The sequence below is a fragment of the Rutilus rutilus genome, assembly GCF_951802725.1.
Source record: "Rutilus rutilus genome assembly, chromosome: 12".
NCBI classification, from domain to species: Eukaryota; Metazoa; Chordata; class Actinopteri; order Cypriniformes; family Leuciscidae; genus Rutilus; species Rutilus rutilus.
This window is the reverse complement of record NC_140217.1, coordinates 15,247,302-15,269,531: the sequence shown is the minus strand read 5'-3', so window position 1 is coordinate 15,269,531 and position 22,230 is coordinate 15,247,302.

The following is a 22,230-nucleotide window of genomic DNA, read 5'->3' as shown; positions in this document are numbered from 1 at the left end:
ATCGTTGCCGAGTCCCACGATACCAAACATGCTAGGTTTTGCCTTACGGTTTGTGTAGCGTTGTGATTTAGCGCTTAAAAAACATTTGGCTATATCTTCGAAACCGCTAGTCCGATCGAGACGAAACCACCTTCAGAAGTTTGGAAACATAGGTCGATAGCTATACGCCAATGCCCAAATGCGAAAATATTGATGTTTAGGGGTAGTAAATTCCAATCAAAGTCATGTGTCAGTCATTTTTTACGTGTTTTTTCATATAAATGTCTTTAACTCCGAAGCGAATTGATATATTTTCACCAAAATCGACACACATATGTACGAGCTCACTCTGAGGACATGTAAAAAAAATGGTGGGACTCAGCCTCTTGGTAGCGCTATAATAGAACAAAACATGAAATTCCCATTGACTTCAATACAGTTTTGTGAAATAAAATGCTATACTAAACAAATGCATTGGTGTAATATTACAAAACTCAAAATGTGCCATCAGCACCATTCCCTGAAGGTACCCAAAATATTTCAAGACAGTGCCACCTAGTGGTCAAAAGTTATAACAACATTTCCAAAAAGGCTAATAACTTTTGAATAAATCTGGCTACTGAAATGCCACTGGTCTTAATAGATTCCTTGGGTCAAGCCGAGAACATAGATACCAAGTTTTCCTTATTTGGCCAAACTTCCTGTCCGCCATCTTGATTTTCATTCAAAACCTACTTTTTCGAACTCCTCCTAGACCGTTTGTCCGATTTTCACCAAAATCGAATCGTATCATCTCCAGACTGTGCTGACTAAAAGTTATGGATTTCGTGTCTATAGACGAAACCGTTTTCGTATAGCGTAGCAGCAAACTTGAGGCATGATGCTAAAAGCACTATTCAGGCTTTATCTCTGCAATGCCTTGACATATTGACACCAAACTTTGTATGTGTCATTGTCACTTCACTCTGACCACATCACATCACATTTGTAACTGCGCCACCTATTGGTCGAAAGTGATAATCCATCAAATCATATTTTGAATGACTTTTTATATGATTTTTCAGCCATTTCGCCTAAAATCCTCTTTAAATGTATTTAATTGCTCATTGTTGCAGATGGTCTGACACCTTCAGCCATGTTGGCATATCCTGTCATCTGCTTGCGCTTGGCCCCGATAATTGCTGCTTGCAGCTATATTTATTATTATTATTATTATTCTTCCGCCATGGGAGTCTATGGCAGCCCATAGAACCGATTGCGGGAAAGTTGTTTTGGTTTGACATTCTGATAGAGGACCGTCTCAACATTAAATACACCAATTTTGGTGTTTCTAAGTCATTCCCTCTAGCGCCACCACCTGTCCAAAGTTTCACTTTTATTTTGCTAATAACTTTTGAACCGTAAGGCCAATCAGCGAAATTCTTTTTTCCTCTGATTCCTGAGCTCATGGCGATTCGATTGCACCCTATGACGTCATTTGACGTCATAAAAATATGGCCGCCATCTTGAATTTTCAAAAAAAGCTACTTTTTCGAACTCGTCCTAGACGGTTTGTCCGATTTGCACGAAAATTGAACCAGATCATCTTCAGGTAGTGCTGACAAAAAGTTATGGAATTCAAATGGATTCGTCAAACCGTTTTCAATAAACGCACAAATACATTTTACGTAGCGCTAGCAAAAACAGTCGTAAGGCCGTATCTCCGCAACGGTTTATCGTATTCAGACCAAACTTGGTACTTGTACTCACAAGCATGACCTGAGGCTACATGCTGTGTTTCGGCGCAGCGCCACCTACTGGTCCGGAGTTATGAAAAATGGCTATTTTTGCTTATAACTTCTGAACAGTTTGTCCAAAAATCATACAATTGGTCTCGTTAGATTCAGGGCAACATGCCGAGTCGACTGATATCCAATTTGACCATATCGGTCATTTTGGCTGTCGGCCATTTTGAATTTTGTGCTAAAATTCTGTATTTTATGAACGCATGAACAGATTGTTACGAAACGTGGTATGGGTCATCAGCACAATGCCCTGAATGAGCCTGAGAAGTTTCGAAACAGCGCCACCTAGTGGTGAATTTTTTTTTTCAAACGCTTATAACTTTGGGTGTGGTCGACTTATTTTCACGAGACTCATCTAATTAGTATCCTGAAACCTTGCCGAGTCCTACGATACCAAACATGCTAGGTTTCGCCTTACGGTTTGTGTAGCGTTGTGATTTAGCGCTTAAAAAACATTTGGCTATATCTTCGAAACCGATTGTCCGATCGAGACGAAACCTCCGTCAGAAGTTTGGAAACATAGGTCGATAGCTATACGCCAATGCCCAAATGCGAAAATATTGATGTTTAGGGGTAGTAAAATTCAAACAAAGTCTTGTGTCAGTCATTTTTTACGTGTTTTTTCATATAAATGTCTATAACTCTAAAGCAAATTGAGATATTTTCACCAAAACTGACACACATATGTATGGGCTCACTCTGAGGACACGTAAAAAAAATTGTGGGACTGAGCCTCTTGGTGGCGCTATAATAGAACAAAACATGAAATTCCCATTGACTTCAATACAGTTTTGTGATATAAAATGCTATTTTCATTCAAAATCTACTTTTTCGAACTCCTCCCACACCGTTTGTCCGATTTTCACCAAAATCGAATTGTATCATCTCCAGACTGTGCCGACTAAAAGTTATGGATTTCGTGTCAATTGACGAAACCGTTTTCGTATAGCGCAGCAGCAAATTTGAGGCATGATGCTAAAAGCATTATTCAGGCTTTATGTCTGCAATGCCTTGACATATTGACACCAAACTTTGCATGTGTCATTGTCACTTCACTCTGACCACATCACATCAGTTTTGAAACTGCACCACCTATTGGTTGAAAGTGATAATCCATTACAAATTATTTTTAATTATTGTTTCTATGATTTTTCAGCCATTTTGCCTAAAATCCTCTTTAAATGTCTTTAATTGCTCATTGTTGCAGTTGGTCTGACACTTTCAAACATGTCGAAATGTCTTGTCGTCTTATTCTGCTTGGCCCCGGTAATTGCTGCTTGCAGCTATATTTATTATTATTATTATTCTTCTCCGCATTTAATTGCATTTTTGAGGGCCTAAACATGCTCGAAAACTCACAAAACTTTGCACACGCGTCAGAACTGGCGAAAATTTACATCTGATATAGGTTTCAGAATTGGGCGGGGCAAAATGGCTCGATAGCGCCACCTATAAAAGTTCAACGGAGTGCGCCTCCCGCTGTGTTCCACGTACGTGTACGAAATTCGGTACATATGTGTAAGGACCTAATACCTACAAAAAAGTCTCTTGGAGCATAGCTCTAAACACAACAGGAAGTCAGCCATTTTCAACTTCCTCTCTGATTTTTGTGCACTTTTTGCCATTTTCAGGCCTCGTACTTTAACGAACTCCTCCTACAGTTTTAATCTGATCATCTTCAAATTTGGTGAGTGTAATCTTAAGGCCTTTGCGACGTTAAATTGCGAAGATCTTGAGTTTTCGTCGAAGGGCGGGCCCTCGGCGGCCTGACAAATTTTTATGTTTCGCCATGAAACAGGAAGTTGCTGTAACTCAGGCATGGAATGTCCAATCTGCCCCAAACTTCACACTTTTGATAAGCGTTCTGTCCTGAACACATGACCATGCTCATATTCAGTTACAGTCATAGCGCCACCTGCTGGCAACAGGAAGTGACATGTTTAACACTCTTGTGGACTCCTGATAACATATAAAAAAGTGCCAGCAAGTGCTAAACATGCTAACAACTTACTAGAAACATGCTAAAACATGCTAGCAAACACTTAGCTAAGTGCTAAAGCATGCTATTACTGCAATTAAATAGGAATTTGCTGTAACTCAGGCACGGAATGTCCAATCTGCCCCAAACTTCACACGTTTGATAAGAGTCATGGCCTGAACACATCTACATGAGAATATTCAGTTATAGTAATAGCGCCACCTACTGGTAACAGGAAGTGTCATGTTTAACACGTTGATGCCGTTCTAGCAACATGTTAAAAATGCCATTGACTTCTAAAAATGCTAGAAACATGTTAAAACATGCTAGCAATACTTAGCTAAGTGCTAAAGCATGCTAATTTAATGAAACAGGATGTTGTTGTTACTCAAGAAGGCAATGTCCAATCTGCGCCAAACTTCACACTTTTGATAAGCGTTCTGTCCTGAACACATGACCATGTTAATATTCAGTTACAGTCATAGCGCCACCTGCTGGCAACAGGAAGTGACATGTTAAACACTGTTGTGGACTCCTGATAACATATAAAAAAGTGCCAGCAAGTGCTAAACATGCTAACAACATGCTAGAAACATGTTAGCAAACACTTAGCTAAGTGCTAAAGCATGCTATTGCTGCAAATAAATAGGAAGTTGCTGTAACTAAGGCATGGAATGTCCAATCTGCCCCAAACTTCACACTTTTGATAAGCGTTCTGTCCTGAACACATGACCATGCTCATATTCAGTTATAGTTATAGCGCCACCTGCTGGCAACAGGAAGTGACATGTTTAACACTCTTGTGGACTCCTGATAACATATAAAAAAGTGCCAGCAAGTGCTAAACATGCTAACAACATACTAGAAACATGCTAAAACATGCTAGCAAACACTTAGCTAAGTGCTAAAGCATGCTATTACTGCAATTAAATCGATATTTGTTGTAACTCAGGCACAGAATGTCCAATCTGCCCCAGACTTCACACGTTTGATAAGAGTCATGGCCTGAACACATCTACATGAGAATATTCAGTTATAGTAATAGCGCCACCTACTGGTAACAGGAAGTGTCATGTTTAACACATTGATGCCGTTCTAGCAACATGTTAAAAATGCCATTGACTTCTAAAAATGCTAGAAACATGTTAAAACATGCTAGCAATACTTAGCTAATTCAATGAAACAGGATGTTGTTGTTACTCAAGAAGGCAATGTCCAATCTGCGCCAAACTTCACACTTTTGATAAGCGTTCTGTCCTGAACACATGACCATGCTCATTCAGTTACAGTCATAGCACCGCCTGCTGGCAACAGGAAGTGACATGTTAAACACTGTTGTGGACTCCTGATAACATATAAAAAAGTGCCAGCAAGTGCTAAACATGCTAACAACATACTAGAAACATATTAGCAAACACTTAGCTAAGTGCTAAAGCATGCTATTGCTGCCTAAAAATAAATTTGCTGTAACACAGGCATGGAATGTCCAATCTGCCCCAAACTTAATATGTAACATGCAAGAAACATGCTAGCAACACATAGCTAAGTTCTAAAGCATGCTAGAAATGCTAAAGGAAGTTGTTGTAACTTAGGCATACAATGTCCAATCTACCCCAAACTTCACACGTTTGATAATAGTTATCTCCTGAACACAAGTCCATGCTCATATTCAGATATAGTCATAGCGCCGCCTGCTGGCAACAGGAAGTGACGTTTAACACTATTCTGGACTCCTAATAACATATAAAAAAGTGTCACCAACTGTTAAACATGTTAGCAACATACTAGAAACATGCAATCAAATACTTAGCTAAGTGTTAAAGCATCCTATTACTGCAATTAAATATGAATTTGCTGTAACTCAGGCATTCAATGTCCAATCTACCCCAAAATTAATATGTAATATGCTAGAAACATCATAAAACATGCTAGAAATGCTAAAGGAAGTTGTTGTAACTCAAGCATACAATGTCCAATCTGCCCCAAACTCCACATGTTTGATAAAAGTCCTGCACTGAACACATCTACATAGCGATATTCAGATATAGACATAGCCCCACCTACTGGCAACAGAAACTGACATGGTTAACACAGTAATGCAGTACTAACCTAAGCATGCTAAAAACATATACTAAACATGCTAGCAACTACTATATATACCTCCTTAAATGCACATTGTCCAACCATGCTCTGTCTTCCTAAAGCCACCGGGTGGCGGCGGCACGGGTGCGAGGGCCCTTTCATCGCTGCTTGCAGCTTTAATTATTATTATTATTATTATTATTATTATTCTTCTCCGCATTTAATTGCATTTTTGAGGGCCTAAACATGCTCGAAAACTCACAAAACTTTGCACACGCGTCAGAACTAGCGAAAATTTACATCTGATATAGGTTTCAGAATTGGACGGGGCAAAATGGCTCGATAGCGCCACCTATAAAAGTTCAACGGAGTGCGCCTCCCGCAACGTTCCACGTACGTGCACGAAATTCGGTACATACATGTAATGACCTAATACCTACAAAAAAGTCTCTTGGAGCATAGCCCTAAACACAACAGGAAGTCAGCCATTTTGAACTTCCTCTCAGATTTTTGTGCAGTTTTTGCCATTTTCAGGCCTCGTACTTTAACGAACTCCTCCTACAGTTTTAATCTGATCATCTTCAAATTTGGTGAGTGTAATCTTAAGGCCTTTGCGACGTTAAATTGCGAAGATCTTGAGTTTTCGTCGAAGGGCGGGTCCTCGGCGGCCTGACAAATTTCGATGTTTCGCCATGAAACAGGAAGTTGCTGTAACTCAGGCATGGAATGTCCAATCTGCCCCAAACTTCACACTTTTGATAAGCGTTCTGTCCTGAACACATGACCATGCTCATATTCAGTTACAGTCATAGCGCCACCTGCTGGCAACAGGAAGTGACATGTTTAACACTGTTATGGACTCCTAATAACATATAAAAAAGTGCCAGCAAGTGATAAACATGCTAACAACATACTAGAAGCATGCTAAAACATGCTAGCAAACTCTTAGCTAAGTGCTAAAGCATGCTATTATTGCAATTAAATAGGAATTTGCTGTAACTCAGGCATGGAATGTCCAATCTGCCCCAAACTTCACACTTTTGATAAGCGTTCTGTCCTGAACACATCTACATGAGAATATTCAGTTATAGTAATAGCGCCACCTACTGGTAACAGGAAGTGTCATGTTTAACACGTTGATGCCATTCTAGCAACATGTTAAAAATGCCATTGACTTCTAAACATGCTAGAAACATGTTAAAACATGCTAGCAATACTTAGCTAAGTGCTAAAGCATGCTAATTCAATGAAACAGGATGTTGTTGTTACGCAAGAAGGCAATGTCCATTCTGCACCAAACTTCACACTTTTAATAAACGTTCTGTCCTGAACACATGACCATGCTCATATTCAGTTACAGTCATAGTGCCACCTGCTGGCAACAGGAAGTGACATGTTAAACACTGTTGTGGACATATAAAAACATATAAAAAAAGTGCCATCAAGTGCTAAACATGCTAACAACATACTAGAAACATGCTAAAACATGCTAGCAAACACTTAGCTAAGTGCTAAAGCATCCTATTGCTGCAATTAAATAGGAATTTGCTGTAACACAGGCATGGAATGTCCAATCTGCCCCAAACGTCACACGTTTGATAAGAGTCATGGCCTGAACACATCTACATGAGAATATTCAGTTATAGTAATAGCGCCACCTACTGGTAACAGGAAGTGTCATGTTTAACACGTTGATGCCGTTCTAGCAAGATGTTAAAAATGCCATTGACTTCTAAACATGCTAGAAACATGTTAAAACATGCTAGCAAAACTTAGCTGAGTGCTAAAGCATGCTAATTCAATGAAACAGGATGTTGTTGTTACTCAAGAAGGCAATGTCCAATCTGCCCCAAACTTCACACTTTTGATAAGCGTTCTGTCCTGAACACATGACCATGCTCATATTCAGTTACAGTCATAGCGCCACCTGCTGGCAACAGGAAGTGACATGTTAAACACTGTTGTGGACTCCTAATAACATATAAAAAAGTGCCAGCATGTGCTAAACATGCTAACAACATACTAGAAACATGCTAAAACATGCTATCAATCACTTAGATAAGTGCTAAATCATGATATTACTGCAATTAAATGGGAATTTGTTGTAACACAGGCATGGGATGTTCAATCTACCCCAAACTTAATGTGTAACATGCAAGAAACATGCTAGCAACACTTAGCTAAGTTCTAAAGCATGCTATAAAAGCTCAAGGAAGTTGTTGTAACTTAAGCATAAAATGTCCAATCTACCCCAAACTTCACACATTTGGTAAGAGTTATCTTTTGAACACATGTCCATGCTCATATTCAGTTATAGTCATAGCGCCGCCTGCTGGCAAAAGGAAGTGACGTTTAACACTGTTCTGGACTCCTAATAACATATAAAAAAATGCCAGTAGGTGCTAAATATCCTACCAACATACTAGAGACATGCTAAAACATACTAGCAAACACTTAGCTAAGTGCTAAAGCATGATATTACTGCAATTAAATATGAATTTGCTGTAACTCAGGAATGCAATGTCCAATCTACCCCAAAATTAATATGTAAAATGCTAGAAACATCATAAAACATGCTAGAAATGCTAAAGGAAGTTGTTGTAACTCAAGCATACAATGTCCAATCTGCCCCAAACTTCACATGTTTGATAAAAGTCCTGCACTGAACACATCTACATAGCAATATTCAGATATAGACATAGCCCCAACTACTGGCAACAGAAACTGACATGGTTAACACAGTTATGCAGTACTAACAACATAATTATTGTGTACTAAGCATGCTAGAAACATACTAAACATGCTAGCAACACTTAGCTGAGTCATGAAGCATGCTATTATCACCATTATACAAAACATTTTGTAACTGACTTTGACATACTCTTACTATATATACCTCCTTAAATGTACATTGCCCAACCATGCTCTGTCTTCCTAAAGCCACCGAGTGTTGATGGCACGGGTGCGAGGGCCCTTTCATCGCTGCTTGCAGCTTTAATTATTATTATTATTATTATTCTTCTCCGCATTGAATTGCATTTTTGAGGGCCTAAACATGCGCGAAAACTCACGAAACTTTGCACACGCGTCAGAACTGGCGAAAATTTACATCTGATATAGGTTTCAGAATTGGACGGGGCAAAATGGCTCGATAGCGCCACCTATAAAAGTTCAACGGAGTGCGCCTCCCGCAACGTTCAACGTACATGCACGAAATTCGGTACATACGTGTAATGACCTAATACCTACAAAAAAGTCTCTTGGAGCATAGCCCTAAACACAACAGGAAGTCAGCCATTTTGAACTTCCTCTCAGATTTTTGTGCAGTTTTTGCCATTTTCAGGCCTCGTACTTTAACGAACTCCTCCTACAGTTTTAATCTGATCATCTTCAAATTTGGTGAGTGTAATCTTAAGGCCTTTGCGACGTTAAATTGCGAAGATCTTGAGTTTTCGTCGAAGGGCGGGTCCTCGGCGGCCTTACAAATTTCGATGTTTCGCCATGAAACAGGAAGTTGCTGTAACTCAGGCATGGAATGTCCAATCTGCCCCAAACTTCACACGTTTGATAAGAGTTCTGTCCTGAACACATGGCCATGCTCATATTCAGTTATAGTCATAGCGCCACCTGCTGGCAACAGGAAGTGACATGTTTAACACTGTTATGGACTCCTAATAACATATAAAAAAGTGCCAGCAAGTGCTAAACATGCTAACAACATACTAGAAGCATGCTAAAACATGCTAGCAAACTCTTAGCTAAGTGCTAAAGCATGCTATTATTGCAATTAAATAGGAATTTGCTGTAACTCAGGCATGGAATGTCCAATCTGCCCCAAACTTCACACTTTTGATAAGCGTTCTGTCCTGAACACATCTACATGAGAATATTCAGTTATAGTAATAGCGCCACCTACTGGCAACAGGAAGTGTCATGTTTAACACGTTGATGCCATTCTAGCAACAAGTTAAAAATGCCATTGAGGTCTAAACATGCTAGAAACATGTTAAAACATGCTAGCTAATGTTAAAACATGCTAGCAATACTTAGCTAAGTGGTAAAGCATGCTAATTCAATGAAACAGGATGTTGTTGTTACTCAAGAAGGCAATGTCCAATATGCGCCAAACTTCACACTTTTAATAAACGTTCTGTCCTGAACACATGACCATGCTCATATTCAGTTACAGTCATAGTGCCACCTGCTGGCAACAGGAAGTGACATGTTAAACACTGTTGTGGACATATAAAAACATATAAAAAAGTGCCAGAAAGTGCTAAACATGCTAACAACATACTAGAAACATGCTAAAACATGCTAGCAAACACTTAGCTAAGTGCTAAAGCATGCTATTGCTGCAATTAAATAGGAATTTGCTGTAACACAGGCATGGAATGTCCAATCTGCCCCAAACTTCACACGTTTGATAAGAGTCATGGCCTGAACACATCTACATGAGAATATTCAGTTATAGTAATAGCGCCACCTGCTGTCAACAGGAAGTGACATGTTTAACACTGTTGTGGTCTCCTAATAACATATATAAAAGAGCCAGCAAGTGCTAAACAGGTTAGCAACATACTAGAAACATGCTAGCAAACACTTAGCTAAGTGATAAAGCATGCTATTACTGCAATTAAATAGGTATTTGCTGTAACTCAGGCATGGAACGTCCAATCTGCCCCAAACTTCACATGTTTGATAAGAATCATGGCCTGAACGCATGCCTATGCTCAAATTCAGTTATAGTAATAGCGCCACCTACTGGCAACAGGAAGTGACATGTTTAACACGTTGATGCCGTTCTAGCAACATGTTAAAAATGCCATTGAGTTCTAAACATGCTAGAAACATATTAAAACATGCTAGCAATACTTAGCTAAGTGCTAAAGCATGCTAATTCAATGAAACAGGACTTTGTTGTTACTCAAGAAGGCAATGTACAATCTACCCCAAACGTCACACGTTTGATAAGAGTTATCTCTTGAACACATGTCCATGCTCATATTTAGTTATAGTCATAGCGCCACCTGCTGGCAACAGGAAGTGACGTTTAACACTGTTCTTGATTCCTAATAACATATAAAAAAATGCCAGTAGGTGCTAAACATCCTACCAACATACTAGAGACATGCTAAAACATAATAGCAAACACTTAGCTAAGTGCTAAAGAATGATATTACTGCAATTAAATATGAATTTGCTGTAACTCAGGCATGGAATGTCCAATCTGCCCCAAACTTCACACTTTTGATAAGCGTTCTGTCCTGAACACATGACCATGCTTATATTCAGTTATAGTCATAGCGCCACCTGCTGGCAACAGGAAGTGACATGTTTAACACTGTTGTGGACTCCTAATAACATATAAAAAAGTGCCAGCAAGTGTTAAACATGCTAACAACATACTAGAAACATGCTAAAAATGCTAGCAAACTCTTAGCCAAGTGCTAAAGCATGCTATTATTGCAATTAAATAGGAATTTGCTGTAACTCAGGCATGGAATGTCCAATCTGCCCCAAACTTCACACTTTTGATAAGAGTCATGGCCTGAACACATCTACATGAGAATGTTCAGTTATAGTAATAGCGCCACCAACTGGCAACAGGAAGTGACATGTTTAACACGTTGATGCCGTTCTAGCAACATGTTAAAACATGCTAACAATGCTTAGCTAAGTTCTAAAGAATGCTAATTCAATGAAACATGACTTTGTTGTTACTCAAGAAGGCAATGTCCAATTTGCACCAAACTTCACATGTTTGATAAGAGTTCTGTCCTGAACACACATCCATGCTCATATTCAGTTATAGTCATAACGCCACCTACTGGCAACAGAAACTGACATGGTTAACACCGTAATGCAGTACTAACCACATAATTATTGTGTACTAAGCATGCTAGAAACAGACTGAACATGCTAGCAACACTTAGCTGAGTCATGAAGCATGCTATTATGACCATTATACAAAACATTTTGTAACTGACTTTGACATACTCTTACTATATATACCTCCTTAAATGTACATTTCCCAACCATGCTCTGCCTTCCTAAAGCCACCGAGTGTTGATGGCACGGGTGCGAGGGCCCTTTCATCGCTGCTTGCAGCTTTAATTATTATTATTATTATTATTTTGTCAACCTTTCGGGCACTTTTGGGGCTCTTAACATGCTCGAAAACTCTTGAAATTTTGCACACACGTCAGAACCCGCGGCCATCAGGGCCGGACTGAAGCTGGTACCCGGGCGTGGCAGGGGGGCTCGACAGCGCCCCCTGGAACGGGATCCGAACACGTGTCCATAAATCAAACACGCTTGCATGTAATAATATGAAACTCGGTACACATATAGATCTCATCCGGCCGAACAACTTTCGTGCTCTAAGTTTTACGCCAGCCAAACAGGAAGTTGGCTATTTAGCGTTGTTTGGAAACGCATGCTGTGGAATTTAATGTACTCCTCCTAGGGAATTCATCCATTCGCCTCCAAACTCGGTGTGCATGAAGTCAAGACATTGAGGATGCTAAATTGCGGACGGATTTTTGATATCTCGAACGGTTTGGCCGTGGCGAGGAAACAAATTTATGGCCAAAAAATGAAACAGGAAGTGTGTTATAACTTCTGCATACATTAACTGATCTTGATGAAACTTCAGCAGTGTGTTTGTTGTAAGAGACCGATCGCACATATGTGACTATTGTGAGTCAAAGTTATAGTGCCACCAACAGGCAGCAGGAAGTACCTCACTTTCAAAATGCTTTGAAATCAGTGTCTTATTTTTACCCGATTTGCTTCAAACTTTATGTGTACAATGTAGACACACGGCAGATGTAAACCTGTATAAGGATTATTGATATCTTAGATACTGTTGCCGTGGCAGCGCATCAAACTTTAATATTCTTTTTTGATGCTTTTGAGACTCTTAATATACTTGAAATTGCATGAAACTCAACAGACACATCACATTTATTAGCCCGTAGACATGTGCAAAGTTTCAGAAACGGGCGTGGTGAGGGGCTCAGTAGCGCCACCTTTAGTCATAAATGGGGCGGTTAGTTTTATCAACAGCAACAAAACTTGGTATGTGTATTGTTCTCATCAAGACGGACAACTTTCTAATTGACATTAACCATCTCCGACCAACAGGAAGAGAGATATTTTGGTTTGAATGTGGATTTTCTGAAGAATTTTCTCTCCCTCTCTCTGTGTCTGTGTGTGTGTGAGGGGAGGGGGGGATTTGACTATTGCTTTTATATTGTTAATCAAGGTTTCAGGGGCTTTTGGGGTCCTTAACGTGCTCAAAAACTCTTGAAACTTTGCACACAGGTCAGAACCCACGGCCATCAGGGCCGGGCTGAAGCTGGTACCCGGGCGTGGCTGGGGGGCTCAACAGCGCCCCCTTGAACGGGGTTCTAAAACTTGATCCATATATCAAACACGCTCGCATGAATTAATATGAAACTCGGTACACATATAGATCTCATCGGGCCGAACAACTTTACCCCGGTCAAGTTTTACGCCAGCCCAACAGGAAGTCGGCTATTATGGGTTGTTTGGAAAACGCTTGCTGTGGAATGTGAAATACTCCTCCTAGAAAATTCACCGTGTCCCCTTCACACTCGGTGGGCATGTAGTCAAGACTTTGAGGATGCTAAATTGTGGACGGATTTTTGATATCTCGAACGGTTTGGCTGTGGCGAGGAAACGAATTTATGGCGAGAAAAGAGAAACACGGAAGTGGAATAACTGCTGCATACATTAACTGATCTTGATGAAACTTCAGCAGTGTGTTCGTGGTAAGAGGCCGATCAGATGGATGTAGCTATTGTGAGTCAAAGTTATAGCGCCACCAACTGGCAGCAGGAAGTGTGTCACTTTCAACATGCTTTTGACAAAAGTGGGGGGGTTACTTTTAACTACAGTAAAGAAAAAATAGTTTGTATATTGTTCTCATCAAGCCGGACAACTTTCTAATTTACATTCAATAGCTCTGGCCATCAGGAAGTCAGATATTTTGGTCTGAATGTGAATTTTTTTGCAAAATCAGCCTCTGAATTTTTAGCCACTCCTCTTAAACTATTTATTTTATTCGTACCAAACTTTTTCAACATGATGAAACTACATTAAATATGCTAAATTGTGAATGGATAATAAATATCTCAAACGGTTTTGCTATGGCGAGGGATTAAAGTAATGTCCAAAAAGGAAACACAAAAAATCTTCTAAAAATGTAATTATATACCATTTATTTCTATATAAAAGTATACAAATATCACAACTAAACCCATTTTATTCTGTTTTTGCAATTCAAGAAGAATGAAAAAGTTAAAAACAGGCTATTTAGTGCTATTTGGTTCAACAAAAAAGCAAACATAGGGCTATACTGCCCTCTTGTGTCCAAAAGGACATCAAAATAGTATATAAAACTTTTTACCAGGTAGGCCAATATTGTATTTAAATATACATTTATTAGGTATGTGTCTGAGGATATTTTCCCACCGGTTAATCGACGTGTGACACGAGTGGGTGCTTTTAAATCGCTAATATAATAGTGAAAGAAAAATAATGATAATGTTGCACACACAAATCACACACATGTGGGAAAGAATGATGCTTTTAAACAACACTAAACCGCCATTAGGTGTCGCCAGGCATCCATCTTAATAAGCGAGTCATTGATTCGTTCGTTCAAACGATTCGTTCGAATGAGTCGATCATGATTAAGACAGATGTTTATGGATTGATCATTCAATCTTTGAGTCAACCGATTCGTTAAAAATGCTGAATCGTTCAGTTATGAGAAAACACGTGATGCGTGATGGTTCTGCCGTGATCTTTGTTTAACTATTTTCGCTGCTGAAACAGAACAAAAACAGTCAACATTGCATCTAAAATGTAAGTGACTTAATTGTAACTGTTTATTAACCTGTTGTATGAAATCTAGGGGTGGGAGAAAAAATTGATTCTTAGATGCATCGCGATGCGGACGTGGACGATTCTGAATCGATTCACAAATGTCAAAAAATCGATTCTCTAAAAAAATATTTTTTCTAATGACGTAATATTGACGGAAGGCAAAAGGCGGAACTCTAAGCGGACGTGCGTGCAGTCTGTGGCGCGCACATAACAGAGAAGTTTCTTCTGCTCACCAAGGCTGCATTTATTTGATTAAAAATACAAACAAAAACAGTAATATTGTAAAATAGTATTCCAATTTAAAACAGCTGCTTTCTATTTTAATATATTTTAAACTGTTATTTATTCCTGTGATCAAAGCTGAGTTTTCAGCATCATTACTCCAGTCGTCACTGTCACATGATCCTTCAGAAATTATTCTTATATGATGATTGATACTCAAGAAACATTCATTATTATTTTAAATGTCGAAAACAGTTGTGTACAGTCTTTGATGAATAGAAAGTTCAAAAGAACAGCATTTATCTGAAATCTAAAGCTTTTGTAACGTTAAACACTACCGCTCAAAAGTTTTGGGTTAGTAATAATTACAATTTTATTTTTGGGGGAAAGAAATAAAATAAATCAGTACTTTTATTTATGAAGGATGAGTTAAACTGATCAACAGTTACAGTAAAGACATTTATAATGTTAAAAATATATATATTTGAAATATATGCTGTTCTTTTGAACTTTACATTCATCAAAGCATTTTGAAAAAAAAAAAAATCTGTACACAACTGTTTTCAACATTGAAAATAATAATGAATATTTATTGAGCATCAATCATCATATTAGTATGATTTCTGAAGGATCATGTGACACTGAAGACTGGAGTAATGATGCTGAAAACTCAACTTTGATCACAGAAATGAATTACTATGTAAAATATTTTAAAATTGAAAACAGCTGTTTTAAATTGGAATAATATTTCACAATATTACTGTTTTTGTTTGTATTTTTAATCAATAAATGCAGCCTTGGTGAGCAGAAGAGACTTCTCCTAAAAACATTAAAAATCTTACTGACCCCGAACTTTTGAACAATTATATATATATATATATATATATATATATATATATATATATATATATATACATATACATATATATGTATGTGTGTGTATGTATGTATGTATATATATATATATATATATATATATATATATATATATATATATATATATATATATATATATATACATATATATGTATGTGTGTGTATGTATGTATGTATGTATGTATGTATATATATATATATATATATATATATATATATATATATATATAAATAAATATAGCTGCGAGCAGCGATGGAGGGCCAAAGCCGGCGGTACCGCCACCCCGGTGCCTTTAGGTAACTAACGGCACCGGGGTTGCGGTGCCACCGGCTTGGGCCCGTAATCGCTGCTCGCAGCTATATTTTATTATTATTTTTTATCAACCTTTCGGGCACTTTTGGGGCCCTTAACGTGCTCGAAAACTCTTGAAACTTTGCACACGGGTCAGAACCCGCGGCCATTAGGGCCGGGCTGAAGCTGGGACACGGGCGTGGCAGGGAGGCTCGACAGCGCCCCCTGGAACGGGGTCCGAAAACTTGGTCCATAAATCAAACACGCTTGCATGTAATAATATGAAACTCGGTACACATATAGATCTCATCGGGCCAAACAACTTTCGTACTTTTACTTTTTACGCCAGCCCAACAGGAAGTCGGCTATTATGGGTTGTTTGGAAAACGCATGCTGTGGAATTTGATGTACTCCTCCTAGGAAATTCATCCATTCGCCTCAAAACTCGGTGTGCATGAAGTCAAGACATTGAGGATGATAAATTGCGGACGGATTTTTGATATCTCGAACGGTTTGGCCAAGGCGAGGAAACGAATTTATGGCGAATAATGGGACACAGGAAGTGTATTATAACTTCTGCATACATTGACTGATCTTGATAAAACTTCAGCAGTGTGTTCGTGGTCAGAGGCCGATCACATTGATGTGACTATTGTGAGTCAAAGTTATAGCGCCACCAACTGGCAGCAGGAAGTGTGTCACTTTCAAAATGCTTTGAAATCACCCTCTTATTTTTACCCGATTTGCTTCAAACTTTATGTGTATAATGTAAACACACGGCAGATGTAGACCTGTGAAAGGATTTTTGATATCTTTAATACTGTTGCCATGGCAACGCTTCAAACTTTAATATTCTTTTTTGATGCTTTTGAGACTCTTAACATACTTGAAATTGGATGAAACTCGACAGACACATCACATTTATTAGCCCGTAGACTTGTGCAAAGTTTCAGAAACGGGCGTGGTGAGGGGCTCAGTAGCGCCACCTTTAGTCATAAATGGGGCGGTTAGTTTTATCAACAGCAACAAAACTTGGTATGTGTATTGTTCTCATCAAGACGGACAACTTTCTAATTGACATTAACCATCTCCGACCAACAGGAAGAGAGATATTTTGGTTTGAATGTGGATTTTCTGAAGAATTTTCTCTCCCTCTCTCTGTGTCTGTGTGTGTGTGAGGGGAGGGGGGGATTTGACTATTGCTTTTATATTGTTAATCAAGGTTTCAGGGGCTTTTGGGGTCCTTAACGTGCTCAAAAACTCTTGAAACTTTGCACACAGGTCAGAACCCACGGCCATCAGGGCCGGGCTGAAGCTGGTACCCGGGCGTGGCAGGGGGGCTCAACAGCGCCCCCTTGAACGGGGTTCTAAAACTTGGTCCATATATCAAACACGCTTGCATGAATTAATATGAAACTCGGTACACATATAGATCTCATCGTGCCAAACAACTTTCCCCTGGTCAAGTTTTACGCCAGCCCAACAGGAAGTCGGCTATTATGGGTTGTTTGGAAAACGCTTGCTGTGGAATGTGAAATACTCCTCCTAGAAAATTCACCGTGTCCCCTCCAAACTCGGTGTGCATGTAGTCAAGACTTTGAGGATGCTAAATTGCGGACGGATTTTTGATATCTCGAACGGTTTGGCCGTGGCGAGGAATCGAATTTATGGCGAGAAAAGAGAAACACGAAGTGGAATAACTGCTGCATACATTAACTGATCTTGATGAAACTTCACCAGTGTGTTCGTGGTAAGAGGCCGATCAGATGGATGTGGCTATTGTGATTCAAAGTTATAGCGCCACCAACTGGCAGCAGGAAGTGTGTCACTTTCAACATGCTTTTGACAAAAGTGGGGGGGTTAGTTTTAACTACAGTAAAAAAAACTCAGTTCATATATTGATCTCATCGACCCGGACAACTTTCTAATTTAAAGTCATTAGCTCTGACCATCAGGAAGTCAGATATTTTGGTCTGAATGTGGATTTTTTTGCAAAATCAGCCTCTGAATTTTTAGCCACCTTTATCGAAGTGGTTTATTTTATTCCCACCAAACTTTTTCAACATGATAAAAATATATTAATGATGCTAAATTGTGAACGGATAATAAATATCTCAAACGGTTTTGCTATGGCGAGGGATTAAAGTATTTTCTAAAAAGTAAACAGTAAAAGGCTCATATATTCTAAAAATGTAATTATACACCATTTATTACTATATAAAAGTATACAAATATCAGAACTTAACTCATTTTATTCTTTTTTTTTCAATTTAAGAATGAAGTTTAAGTTTAAAAACTGCCAGAATGGTTGTTTAGTCTAAACAATAAATAAATAAAGTCAAACATAGTGCTATACTGCCCTCTTGTGTTCAAAATCAGGTAGGCCTATTATATCTATATAAAAATATACTAGGTATGTGACAGTGAGAATATTTTACCACCGGTTAACTGACGTGTGACACCGCTGGGGGCTTTTTAATCGCTAACTTAAAAACGAAAGTAAAATATGTTCGTCCGCACGGACATTGATAATGGTGCGGAGCAGAGCGAGCTTTTTCAATAAATTCCTATGGAAGGAGCAATGACCTAAAAAACGTTGACTCTGTTCTGCTCGTTCCTCGCTGAGGACGCGCACCATTATGAATGCCTGTGCAGCCGTGGCCCGTGAGCATTTTAGTTTCATTTTCGGGGCGGATTGCTTGAATGTATTTTAAAAATGCACAATGTTGTGTTTTATTGCTACTGTACAAAAATATAAGTTAACACTTTGCAGTTTGAATGATGTTCCAAACAAAATGACAGAGAATGTTTTTATGTGTCCACTGTACAATCGCGCCCTCGTTTTAGTGATTCCCAAGTTATTTTTTCATTTAAGTTTTTTCATTGTTCTAATCAGGTCAGGCAAGTAAAATTATCTGTGTCTTATCCCTTACATTTTTATATAATATATATACACTACTGTTCAAAAATTTGGGGTCAGTAAGATTTTTAAGCGAAGTTTCTTCTGCTCACCAAGGCTGCATTTATTTGATTACAAACAAAAACAGTAATATTGTAAAATAGTATTCCAATTTAAAACAGCTGCTTTCTATTTTAATATATTTTAAACTGTCATTTATTCCTGTGATCAAAGCTGAGTTTTCAGCATCATTACTCCAGTCGTCACTGTCACATGATCCTTCAGAAATTATTCTAATATGATGATTGATGCTCTAGAAACATTCATTATTATTTTAAATGTCGAAAACAGTTGTGTACAGTCTTTGATGAATAGAAAGTTCAAAAGAACAGCATTTATCTGAAATCTAAAGCTTTTGTAACATTAAACACTACCGTTCAGAAGTTTGGGGTCAGTAATAATTTAAATTTTAATTTTGGGGGAAAGAAATAAAATAAATCAATACTTTTATTCATCGAGAATGAGTTAAACTGATCAAAAGTTACAGTACATACATTTATAATGTTAAAAAAAATTATATTTGAAATAAATGCTGTTCTTTTGAACTTTACATTCATCAACGCATTTTGAAAAAAAATCTGTACACAACTGTTTTCAACATTGAAAATAATAATTAATATTTATTGACCATCAATCATCATATTAGAATGATTTCTGAAGGATCATGTGACACTGAAGACAGGAGTAATGATGCTGAAAACTCAGCTTTGATCACATAAATGAATTACAGTGTAAAATATTTTAAAATAGAAAACAGCTGTTTTAAATTGGAATAATATTTCACAATATTACTGTTTTTGTTTGTATTTTTATTCAAATAAATGCAGCCTTGGTGAGCAGAAGAGACTTCTCCTAAAAACATAAAAAATCTTCCTGACCCCAAACTTTTGAACGGTATATATATATATATATATAAATACATATATATGTGTGTATATGTTTGTATAATATATATATATATATATATATATATATATATATAAATATAGCTGCGAGCAGCGATGGAGGGCCAAAGCCGGCGGTACCGCCACCCCGGTGCCTACACTAAGGCACCAGGGTGGCGGTGCCACCGGCTTGGGCCTGCAATCGCTGCTCGCAGCTATATTTAGGGCCCAAGCCCAAAGGGCGAAGGCCCTATTGTTTTCGTTAGGATTATTATTATTATTATTATTATTATTATTGTTCTTCAAGGGTTCGGGGGCTTTTGGGGCCTTTAATGTGCTCAAAAACTCATGAAACTTTGCACGCAGGTCAGAACCCCCGGCCATTAGGGCCGGGCTGAAGCTGGTACCCGGGCGTGGCAGGGGGGCTCAACAGCGCCCCCTGGTACGGAATCCGAACACTTGTCCATAAATCAAACACGCTTGCATGTAATAATATGAAACTCGGAACACATATAGATCTCATCGGGCCGAACAACTTTCGTGCTCTAAGTTTTACGCCAGCCCAACAGGAAGTCGGCTATTATGGGTTGTTTGGAAACGCATGCTGTGGAATTTAATGTACTCCTCCTAGGGAATTCATCCAATCGCCTCCAAACTCGGTGTGCATGAAGTCAAGACATTGAGGATGCTAAATTGCGGACGGATTTTTGATATCTCGAACGGTTTGGCCGTGGTGAGGAAACAAATTTATGGCGAAAAAATGAAACAGGAAGTGTGTTATAACTTCTGCATACATTAACTGATCTTGATGAAACTTCAGCAGTGTGTTCGTTGTAAGAGGCCGATCGCACAGATGTGACTATTGTGAGTCAAAGTTATAGCGCCACCAACAGGCAGCAGGAAGTACATCACTTTCAAAATGCTTTGAAATCAGTGTCTTATTTTTACCCGATTTGCTTCAAACTTTATGTGTACAATGTAGACACACGGCAGATGTAAACCTGTGAAAGGATTATTGATATCTTAGATACTGTTGCCGTGGCAACGCATCAAACTTTAATATTCTTTTTTGATGCTTTTGAGACTCTTAACATACTTGAAATTGCATGAAACTCAACAGACACATCACATTTATTAGCCAGTAGACATGTGCAAAGTTTCAGAAACGGGGGTGGTGGAATGGCTCAGTAGCGCCACCTTTAGTCAAAAATGGGGGTTTAGTTTTTCCTAGAATCACAAAACTTGGTATGTGTATTGTTCTCACCAAGACGGACAACTTTCTAATTTACATGAACCATCTCCGACCAACAGGAAGAGAGATATTTTGGTTTGAATGTGGATTTTCTGAAGAATTTTCTCTCCCTCTCTCTGTGTCTGTGTGTGTGTGAGGGGAGGGGGGGATTTGACTATTGCTTTTATATTGTTAATCAAGGTTTCAGGGGCTTTTGGGGTCCTTAACGTGCTCAAAAACTCTTGAAACTTTGCACACAGGTGAGAAACCACGGCCATCAGGGCCGGGCTGAAGCTTGTACCCGGGCGTGGCTGGGGGGCTCAACAGCGCCCCCTTGAACGGGGTTCTAAAACTTGATCCATATATCAAACACGCTCGCATGAATTAATATGAAACTCGGTACACATATAGATCTCATCGGGCCGAACAACTTTACCCTGGTCAAGTTTTACGCCAGCCCAACAGGAAGTCGGCTATTATGGGTTGTTTGGAAAACGCTTGCTGTGGAATGTGAAATACTCCTCCTAGAAAATTCACCGTGTCCCCTTCAAACTCGGTGTGCATGTAGTCAAGACTTTGAGGATGCTAAATTGCGGACGGATTTTTGATATCTCGAACGGTTTGGCCGTGGCGAGGAATCGAATTTATGGCGAGAAAAGAGAAACACGGAAGTGGAATAACTTCTGCATACATTAACTGATCTTGATGAAACTTCAGCAGTGTGTTCGTGGTAAGAGGCCGATCAGATGGATGTAGCTATTGTGAGTCAAAGTTATAGCGCCACCAACTGGCTGCAGGAAGTGTGTCACTTTCAACATGCTTTTGACAAAAGTGGGGGGGTTACTTTTAACTACAGTAAAGAAAAAATAGTTTCTATATTGATCTCATCAAGCCGGACAACTTTCTAATTTACATTCAATAGCTCTGGCCATCAGGAAGTCAGATATTTTGGTCTGAATGTGAATTTTTTTGCAAAATCAGCCTCTGAATTTTTAGCCACTCCTCTTAAACTATTTATTTTATT